This window comes from Propithecus coquereli, unplaced genomic scaffold (genome assembly GCF_000956105.1).
Source record: "Propithecus coquereli isolate 6110/MARCELLA unplaced genomic scaffold, Pcoq_1.0 Scaffold1130, whole genome shotgun sequence".
Taxonomy (NCBI): domain Eukaryota; kingdom Metazoa; phylum Chordata; class Mammalia; order Primates; family Indriidae; genus Propithecus; species Propithecus coquereli.
In genome coordinates, this window is record NW_012135304.1 from 24,932 (window position 1) to 35,591 (window position 10,660).

General features: G+C 58.1%; 1 protein-coding gene across 1 annotated transcript in view; it reads right to left on the bottom strand.

Moving 5' to 3' along the window:
* Window positions 1-10,010, bottom strand: part of HPCAL1 (hippocalcin-like 1) — a 23,096-nt gene extending 13,086 nt beyond the window's left edge. The window contains exon 1 of the mRNA XM_012655782.1: window positions 9,919-10,010. The gene's annotated coding sequence lies outside the window, so the exon portion shown is untranslated. The remainder of the gene's footprint in view (window positions 1-9,918) is intronic.
* Between the last annotated feature and the right edge of the window lie 650 nt (window positions 10,011-10,660).

Sequence of the window (10,660 nt, forward strand, 5' to 3'; positions counted from 1 at the left end):
ATTAATACTTTTTCTATCTTGATTACATGTGAAATGATAACATTTGGGGATAAAATGGGTTGAATCAAACAAGTTTTAATCTCCCCTGTTTCTTTTTACTTTTTCAGTGTGACTACAGGAAAAATTAAAATGACACATGCATGTGGCTCCCATATTTCTAGCGGCAGGTGCTGGGGGCAGGTAGTGTCCCATGGATGATACCAGGGACCCTGGATCTGGAGCTACCAAACTGGGACCCCTTTGAACCTCATTAGCACCTTGTGGTAGCCTTTGTTTATTTCACTCCTTCCTGCCCTTGAATGAAAGATCATGGCGTTTGCATTTCACAATTAACTCTGAGTTTCTCTGTCAGCTGGCAGGGCCTGAGAACTCGCTAGAGGCCAGCTGCAGTGGGAACCTCGGGTTTGACCCCAGCTGCAGTGGGGACTCCGGGTCTGACCCCTGTAAGGCAGAGGCCGAGGGGGAGAGGCTGCAGAAGGATGCGTGTTTCTCCCCCTCTTGGGAGCTAGAAGAGCAACCCTGCTGCGGCAGGTCTGGGGAAAGAGGAGGTTAGTAACAGCGCTGGGCAGACGGTTCCAGGTGTGCCCACATCCACATTCCACCTACTGCCCTCGAGCCTGTTTCTGGAGGTCTTCCTGAAACCTCTTGCATCTCAGTGTTTTACCTGAGGGACAGGCTCCAGGCCAGTGACCTGTTGTTGAGAAATCCAACCGAAGCCTGCCTGACTTCTGTACCCATCCCCACAGCTTAAAATCCCCACGACTCCCCAAAGCCTTTAAAAAACACAAGAAAGAAAAAGGGCGGGAGGCAGAGCCAGCAAGGCACGAAGTCCCCTCCGTGTCCTGACCAGCCCCACTTTCCTCTCTCCCAAGGTGGAAATCCCCAAGAGAATGTTCTTTCTCTCGCAGAAACTGCTACTGCAACAGGAAGAGGAACGTGTGGGTGGCTCTCCCTGCACACCTCTAGCCTCTGGAAACACGAGTTTATTCATGTGGCGTGCTCACCTCAGCCCCTGGCAAACTCTTAGTCATCTACCAAAGCCCAGCGCACATGTCACTCCCTGGGGACACATTTCCTGCCCCCTGTAATTGCTGTTCCCTCTGCATTCCAAAAGCATTTTTCACTTATTTTTATTATGACCTGAACTTTTATTACATCATTTGGTTGTCTTTCTCCTTCGTTAGACTGTGAGTTCCTCAAGGAAAGAGAATACCTCATTTATCAGTCTAAGAACCTAAGCATGTTTTAGCCTCAGGGCCTTTGCACTTGCAGTTCCCGATACCGCCCTGGTCTCCCTTCCCCTCCATCCCCTTGGTATCTGCGAGACTCACTCCCACCGTGTTCATGTCTTTGTTCACCGGTCTTCTTGGCGAAGCTGCCTCTGAGGACCCATCTCAGTAGCATCCACCCTCTGTGCTGGTCCCTTACCTGCCCTTTCCATAGCGTTTCCTACTACCGGCACTATATTTATGCATTTATTGATGGACCAGCTCCTTTTGTTCACTACTGTAACCCTATGGTACCCAAAACAGGGCCTGCAACACAATCCGTATTCAATACATATGTCCGAATTATTGGCTGTGTGTTCGAGGGCCTAGCACGGTGCCTGAGCGAATGAACAAATGAATGAACAAAGGATTTTCTTCTCAGATCCTTCTTGCTGTGACATTTTGTGACTGTTCTGTATTAGGGAAGTCAGAAGGAAGCTGAGGGTTAGAATGGTAAAGTGCTCTCTTGCTCAGATTCGAGGGCACACGGAGACTTAGTGTTCTGGAAATCTCCATTGACTGGCACGAGAGCAGCTGCAGCAGAGCAGAGGTTCTGGGGTGTGTCAGACTGGGGGGTCCATTCACCAAACTGCGGCCAGTCTCCCTCTCCCTGGTAAACCTTAGCTATACGGCTGCCATCTGGCGGGGCAGGGGCAGAGTGGGGGCTTCTGGCCACTCTCCAGTGAGATCATTCACTTGGCTGGTGCCGAGGCCTCATTTTAGAGCCGACCTCACTAGAACTCCAGCCTCTCCGGGAGGAGCCCTTTAAGCTGCTTCCCCAGCGGGCGCAGGAAAAGGAAACGCCCGAGAGAATGATCCTTTCCCTTCCCAAACCTGCCAACGCAACAGGAAAAGGAAACTCAAAGGCAGGACCCAAATCGAGACCATGGGACTTCTCTGAAGGCAAACACCGCGTGTGTGTCTTTTCCTTATGTGAGTTCCACATTTCTGCAGAGGTGGAGGGTGCCGGATGCCAGGCAAGGGGCAGCCACGCGGCACCTGTGCCAGCTGGGATCCAGGTGTGCAGTCCTGGCCACAGGCCCGGGGCTGCCTCTGCGCCTGCCCAGAGCCTTGCTCTGAACATCGGGGGCTTTCTGCTGGACCTCGGCAACGCCAGGTTGGGGCGGTGAGTGAGGGCTCTGGATTCCTTCCCTCACTCACACCTCGATGGTTTCCAAGTGCCCGCGCCATGCTGGGCACGGGGACACCTGGACGACGAGACACGGAGGCTCTTTCTGGTGCCCCGTGAAGTGCCCCCGGCCCCATGTGCGCCCACGAACTGGGGTGACGCGCCTAAGGAGACTCCACGCAGGCCCCGGAGCTCGGGCGCAGAGCGGTGCGGCCAGCCGGGGTGTGGCAGGGCCGAGGTCTGAGCCGGGGCTTGCAGGTTCCGGGAGCTTTCCACGTGGGGCGGACAAAGGGCACGGCAGGTGCCAGGCACAAAGAACACTGTGTCCTGCGGTGTTCAAAACCCATATGGCCGGGAGGGGACGGTGTCCCCACACCCACAGAGGCCGGGACCGTCAGCAGGAGTGTGACTGTGCAAGTGTGTGGTCGCAACGAGGAGCTGACCCAGGGAGAGGGAAGAGGCGCTGGGGACTTGTGACGCCCCACCCTCCGCACTGATGGGCCACGCTCCGCAGAAACACTCCGGATGACTTAACTAGCCGAGGGCTCAGGACTCCGTTACTGTCCAACCATACAACAAAAATTCAAAAGTCGAAGCAAACAAACATCTGAATCACTCAATCTCATCCTCAAGGACCCATGGACCACAAGCTAACCGCTCTTTGAAGGACACCGGAGCAGCACAGCAGGCTGGAGACGGCAGACTGCGAGCTCAGAGGCCCCCTCTCCATCCCCCGAGATGTGACACGGTGTGCGGTCAGCCCTGGGTGGGACAGAGCCTGGAGCCGCAGGGCTGGTCCTCATCGGGGCCCCACCCTGGCCCGGCTGTACTCATGACATGTGGTGACTTGGCCCGCCAGCCGCTAGGCGTCCTGGAGTACATCCCTCCCGCTTCCCCTGCTGGCTGTGAGTGACTCAGGGCTGAACCATGCCCGCGTGGGCAGAGCCACACATCAGATGGCAGAATTAGGTCTGCAGTTCCACTGTGACACCCGGGCTAGGGGGTGAGCAGCAGCCCTTCCCCAGAGGACAACGTCTCACCCCAGCAGGAGCAGAACTGAGACTATAGGGACAGCTCTACTCGACCAGTGACTCAGCCTGCCCTGGCCGGTGGCCAGCACCCCCCGGAGGGGACACGGGGGGACAGGCAGCTCTCCAGGGGTGCCGAGCCGGGCCCTGGGTCAGGCAGGGCCATGCTAGAGTTCCTAGTTTCAGTGCTCCAGACCAAGCCTCTGTCTGCTCCTCTGTGAAATAGGAGCAGAAGCCAGCTTCGGGGGCCACAGTCGGGGTGGGGGTGTATCTGAGGGGCCAGGGCTGCGCAGGAACATTACAGCCAGACCCCATGGCCCAGCGGCTTCCTCCCATCCTCCCCTCTCTGCTATGGTCTCGGGCTCAGCTGTCTCCTAACTTCTCCGGGCCTCAGTTTTCCTAATTATAAAATGGGAATAACGGTCCCTGCCCTCTGGTTTCACGGCATAGCCACGAGGATAAAGGGAAGTGAAAGCTGTAAAGGACTCTGACCAAGCAAAAGCATCAGACAAACGTGTGGCGGTACTGTCACAGCTGCTATGATAATGGAAAGCCCGGGGCACTGAATGAGCTTAACCAGACATTGAGCACGGCCAGGCTGCGGAGCTGCGGGCTCGGTGGGTCTCCCTGCACTTCCTGGAGACCCTCCTTGCCTGGCAGCCTTGGGCCCAGAGGGCACAGAGCCTGGGATCTCAGTGGCCCAGATACATCCAGCTGGGGCAGGGTCAGTGAAATTCCAAGTCCTGCTTTTCTAAGAGAAAATGAGGAAAAGGGACGGAAGAAGCCCAGTCACACGGCAGTGGAGAGTCTTCAGCAAGCCCACACTGTCTGAGGTGTGGGAACGGCTCCAGCCCTGGGACCAGCAAGGAACCCGTGGACCTGTGGGTGCTGCTCAGCGCCTGCACGGCCTGGAGAGGGCGGGAGGGTCTCTTCTCTCGGGGCAGGTGTCTCCTGGAGAGTCTGTGCTGCCAACTGGCTTGGGCCCATTTGAAAGGGGATGTAGACTCCGTCTATAAGCACAGGAAGGACAGTGCAGTGTGCAGATGCTGGGGGGAAGGGCTGGGACTTGCCCAGAGCACCCCAGCACGCTGAGGAGGCCTGGGCATGCGTATGTGTGTACACGCACACACATACACCATGCACACACACCCTACACACGCCCCCACACTACACACACACCACACACACACCATACACTCCACACACACACAGCACACACACAAATGCACACACACACACCATGCACACATACCCCACACACTACACACACCACACACACCCATACCATACACACACACACACACACACACACACACACACACATGCACGAACTGCACCCCCTTCTCCCCTCACTGGTGCGGTCCCCACCCAGGCCAGGAGAGGGGTGCTGCCAGAGTGAAGGCCTTCCCAACACATCAGGGTATAGAATGACTAGGATTTCAGTCCCGGGAATTTTCTATTCTTAGAGAAAAATCACACGGGCCACGTCTCCCATCCGTTCATTCATCCCGCTGCTATCCGTGTCCCTAAGTCCGTGCGGACACCCTACGCGCTGGGACCTGAAGATGCACAGAGGGAAGCACACGGGCCTGGCGCGGAGACAGGCGTGCTGGGGCCTGAGCTCTGCTGGGGCAGGCGGGAGGCTCCGGGGCTGACTCTTGAGCTCAGGTGGGCTGGGAAACACTCACCCAGGGAAGGGGGGCGGAAGAGGCGTTCCAGGAGGAACCCTCAGGGTGATCGGGGGCCAGAGGGCATGGCTGGAAAAGCGTGGGGAGGGCACAGCTGTGGAGGTGGCCTGATGGGGGTGCTCCTCCCGGCCTCCGGATGTTGTCCTGGGATACACACTCACAGCACCCAGGCGTCAATGACTCAGACCCGACCTCCGGGAGACCACACCAGCAAGTACCTGGTTCTTGCTACACAGCTCTGGCTGGGCATGTTACTTCCCCAGACACCTTCATGGGCAATGAATGGACTAACAATATAAAGCAGTACAGAACAGTATGGGACACATGGATAGATTAACAAATGTAGGGTGTGGGGAGGAGAGGCAGCTAGGGGAAGGAAGAAAAAATACCACCAAACCCTAGGAATTCAAACTAATTACTTGAAAGGCAGTTCAAATTTATAAAGTCTGAGTCAAAAAAATACCTGAAAAATTTCCTCTGAGTTCTCTAGCAGGTAAAGGGCGAGGCCCGGGCATTCGCGATGAGCAGGTGAGGACTCTGCTATCAGCACATCTGTCATTTTCAACTTCAGAGTGGGGTCGAAGGACTGGGGGGTTGTGAATAAGCCATGTGACCTGACAGCTCTTACTTTCCTTGTCAGTAAAACAGGGTTTGGACAATGTGGTCCCCGTGGCACGTTCTAGCTCTAAAAAACGTCTTCGAGTCTGTCCCCAGAGGAGGCCTCTGAAGCGCCAGACAGGTTTGCTCCCTGAACCAGGAACCTCTGCCCTTCTCCCTGGGACCTCATCTGGCGGATCCGTTCGCCCAGCTCTTGTCCCAGAAGGTGGGAGAAAGCTAACTTTCTGCCAGGTGTCTGCCTGAGGAGATGACTAATTCTCATTTCATGGGCCTCAAATGAACTATTTCCAAATTTTGAATTTATGTGTCCCAGTGAATGAGGTTTGACCACATTCTAATATATCTTGGCGTCTGCGAGAAGAAATATTAGTGACGTTAGCCTGAAGAGGTGTTTGCGAGACACACGTGCCCTCCCTGGGGTTCTGTGCACGCTGACGCGCTCTGCCCGCAGGGCAAGGCCCCTCTGTGACGCGCGGCCCGTGGGGGACGCCTCCAGCCAGACGCCTGCCGGGGACCCACTCGCAGCTCAGCGCACCGTCCAAAAACGTCTTATGGTTTGTTTAAACTTGGAAGAAAACCTCCAGTGAATCATCTCGTGTGCTATTTGATTCATGTTTAATGTCTCTGGGAAAAAATAAAAACAGTAAATCCTTCTCACTAAAACAGCATCAGCCCGCGGAGACACTGCGCACAGGCATGGACTGCCAGCGCCGTGGTGGCCCCAGGGCTACAGTCCGGAGCTGTGGTCAGAGAGCACGTTTATGATCAGGAGTGGGGACGGCTCACACGAGCAGGCCTTTGCCACCTTTATTCTTTAGATCACAGCAGCAGAAGCCACACGTTCTGCAGGAGAGTTGGGGCAACGCGCCCAGCCCATGTACAGATTCCCCGGTCCTCAGCACACTAACTGAGCACCTGCTAAGTGTCGGGGAGACACAGATGTATCATGTAAGACACCCTCAAAGCGCTCATGGGCTGATCGGGAAGGCGGGGCCTTCCTTCTTTCCTTCTCCACCCGATTCAGGGCCTGCTGAGCCAGGCACGGAGCCCGGGTGCTGGTGGCAGAGGGAGGTGGCGCTCCAGGACGAACCGACAGACTCGGGTCCTCGAGGTTCCAGGCTGGGCCCAGTCCTTTCCTGACCTTTTCCCCAAGGACACAGAGCTGGGTTCCATTTACGCAGGGTGCGGCTAGGAATAATCCCACAGCCAATTATTAACACGGCACCTGAAACACAGGAAGTGCACAGTAATTGTCTGATGGGAGGAAGGAAGGAAGTCAGGGAGGGAGGGAGAGAGGAGGTCTGGCGACGTGGCCGCTCCTTCCAGACAACCTCCAAATCCTCTGCGGATCTCTGGCCCGCGGAGCACGGTCCCTGCACTCTCTGAGAGCCACCTTCAGTGCCCGCACACGTCTCTGAATTTTCCATCAGACGCTTTCAGATACTCTAACTTCCATGAAAGAGCCAGTTTGCTGGGGACCCTCCGAGGGCCTGGGAACAGCCAACAGAGCAAATATTTGCTAAGATCTTCTATGATCCCAGTGATCACTTCTAAGCTAACAATTTGCACTTGGGGTCTGACAAGTCCAAGAAATGTTCAAGGGGTCAACAGGAGAGAAAATGTGAAACCTGGGCTGTCCCAGAAAGTCCGGGCCATGGGCCTGGGGTGGTCTGGACCCCTCAGGAAGCGGGGGAAAGGAGGATGGTGTGGACTCCACCTGAAGAGGCCAGTGATGTGGGATGGGGGGCAGCCGGGGTGGGGGCTCGGACCTGGCTCACAGGCCCCGCCCGGGCGCCGACAGGCAGCGAGGTCTGGACAGCATCGTGGCGAAGCCTCCCGTGCGGCACTGAGCAGAGACCACTTAGGCCGCCCTTCCCTCTACCTCCGCCTCTCATCCCCCGACCCGGCGGGGAGCCCGGCTGGGTCTTGCTCAGGTGGGATCTGGACGCAGCACCTCACACAGAACCGGACCCGGAGCAGATACTCAGGGGGGCCGACGGGCCGGGATGCCTCGCCAGGTGCCTGCAGCCCTGCAGCGGAGCCAGGATGACGGCCCAAACCCTCCACTGGCTCCACGGTGACGAGAACCCAGGCCAAGTCGTGCTTGCCCACAGCAGGGGTGTGTGTGTGTCTGTGTGTGCGTGCGTGTGTGTGTGAGCGTGTACATGAGATCTGCACCCCAGGGCTGGGGGCTGGAGGGGACGACCACAGGAAGTGACACTGCAAAGTTGTGCCAAGTCACCCTAAAAATAGCCCTCAACGTACAACACAGGAGGGTCTTCCCTTCCCGGTGCCCTGCCCACAAGTTCAAGTGTGCACACAGGGGCCGTTTCAGGAAGCCAGTGCAGGCGGCTCCCGGAGATGCCCGCCTGGGACCTGCCACGCGCCAGCGCCCAGAGGGGAGGCCAGCCTGGCCATGCTCCCCTGCCTCCTCTCTGCAGAACCCCAAATCTCCACGCCCTGTTGGCCCAACATCTTCCAGAAGAACGGTTGGCTACACGAATCCCTAGGAACAACAATTATCTTTTAGACCCGTGAGAGGAGGTCACTATTGAAGGACCCAGCGGGTCCGTCGCACCATGGGATTCTGGCTACACTGAAATGACGCTCACACCTGTTCTCCTCACTGGTCTGTGTTGCAAGTGTCAGGCCGCTTGGGGGTGACCTACGCTCCCCCCACCTTTCTGAGCAGTCTGGCTCGTCCCCTCCTCCTCACCCCCTCCCTGCTCACCCCCTCCGGCCATATTAATCTTCTGGCTGCTCCGCGGTGCCACGGGCATTCTCCTGCCACAGGCCCTTTGCACTGGCAGCTCTTCAGACACAAACGCGCTCGCTCCCTCGCCTCCCACATGGCACTAAGCAGAGACCAAGTCACATCCCAGTGAGGCCTTCCCTGGCTTCTGTACCCCAAACTGAAGCCCTGACACACATTGTTTTATCCCCCTTTCCGGCTGGGTTTCTCCTCTACATTATGTATCATTGAGTTCATCATTTGTCTTCCCTCTCCTAGAGCACAAAGTCCTTGGGGCCAAGCTTTATTCAGGTCTGTTCGCCATTGGAAGCCCAGAGCCTGGAAACTTGTCCAGCCAGAGCTGTGCTCAGCAAATACACATCGAGTGACCAAATGCAGGATAGTCTGGGGACGGGGAGAGGGAAGCTGCGGGGAGGCTGGGACCATGGCCTTAGCACGCAGGTGCTGCTTCTCCATCGCCAAGCCAGGAGGAGAGAGGAGGGTCCTCCCCCCGCCATCACCTGCCCCACCACGTCCACGGCCACGATGAGCACATGTCAGAAAGACCCTCCTGACCCCGGAGTCCCTCCAGTCCCGGTGGTGGTGGAGGCCGCTCCAGAGCACCTGCTGCGTGTGCACTGAAACACTCGGGCCCAGGACGGGACACGCAGGACCTCCTCCCGCACCCTCGCCCACCCCCTCCGCAGGCCCAGCATCTTGACACGGCTGCCAGCCTGGGCCAGCTGCGTCTGTGCTCAGTGCTGACCGTGGGCCTTGGGCTGGGACAGCTGCATGCAGGTGACATCCCAGTAGCACAGAGCAGATGTCACCCCCCACTTTCCAGCTCCAGCAGGGCTGGTGGGAGGAGACCAAGTGAGTAAAAGCAGCACCTTCCACACGCAGCTGTGTCTGTTTTCTTGGGAGGGGAGAAACCAAAGACCCCCTTGTGAACCTGCGCCCCGAGGCACAGGCCCCTGCCTGGGTGTCTCCTCCCAACCCGGAGATCACTTTGACAAGGGTGAGGAAGGGACAAGACGGTGGGAAACCGCCCTCCCTCAGGAAGAGCGAGGCAGGAACACCACCCCACCCACAGGATGCAGACTTCCCCGGGCCGAGGGCGAGGAGGGCCGGCCAGCGGGCAGGGAGCGCGCTGCCCTGGAATGCCGTGTGCCTGCTGGTGCCCAGCGGGAAAGCCACCACGGCCGGGGCCTGCTCAGGGACTTGCATCTGCCAGGACCACAGACGCAGCCAGCCACTGCATCTGCCCTCAGGCAGATACGTACACTGTCCTCGGGGCGCTGTGCGGGCTGCCCCCCCCCCACAGTCTTCCCTGCTCTTCCCACTGACCTGGTGCAGTCCCCACACACGGGCTGGACCCCACAGTGCAGCAGAAGCTGCCCCCTTCCCCCTGGGTCCTTACCCGCCTCGGGCCAGTTAGCCTCCAGGAGTCACTTACCCGAGACCAAGCGGAGGCCAAGACGGAGCGGGTCAGAACCTCCAGGGACTGGTTCCACGTCCTTGACCAGGCCACTAGACCATGCCCCTGGAAGAGAGGACCGACAGGTCATGCGGGTGTGGACACCCCTGGCCCAGAGCCCATCGCTTTTCCCTCTTGTTGCTGCCGCTGTGCTTGGCGGGGGGACCACAGCTTTTGCAAGCTCCACACTAAACAGTGAAAACACCCCTTCCCCGGCCCCTGTCCAGCCATCATGGGCAGTGGCACCTGCTCCCGGAAGGAGGGGCATCCCCAACAACACCGACAAGGAAGCCTCCAGGGAGACGCTGGCCACCCCTCAGGTGGGGGCGCCAGTTATCACGCAGCGGCTCGGAAGCTAAGTGTGGCCGTGGCCTCTGCGGCCTGCAAACTGGTTTGGACCCTGACAGCATCACTCCAGGCCACCAGAGACACAGCCTGTGTCTCTCCCCAGCACAATGTGCCCTGCGGGGCTACGTGCTGGTTCGGTGGAACTGTGCACACCCAGCCCCGGCCCGGGCCGGCCCCTTCAGGTCCCTCCAACCCCCACAGCTCCCTTGTTTCTTGGCAGGCGCCCCCAGGGTGGCCCTCACCATCCCGGCCTCCTCCTGGGGGGGACTCCCTGGCCCAGTGCAGGGCACGTGTTAGTGCTCGAAAAAAGGTCAGAAAGCATCTCCTGACATTCAGTCACAAAACCACTCGGTCACTGAGAAGGGAAACTCTG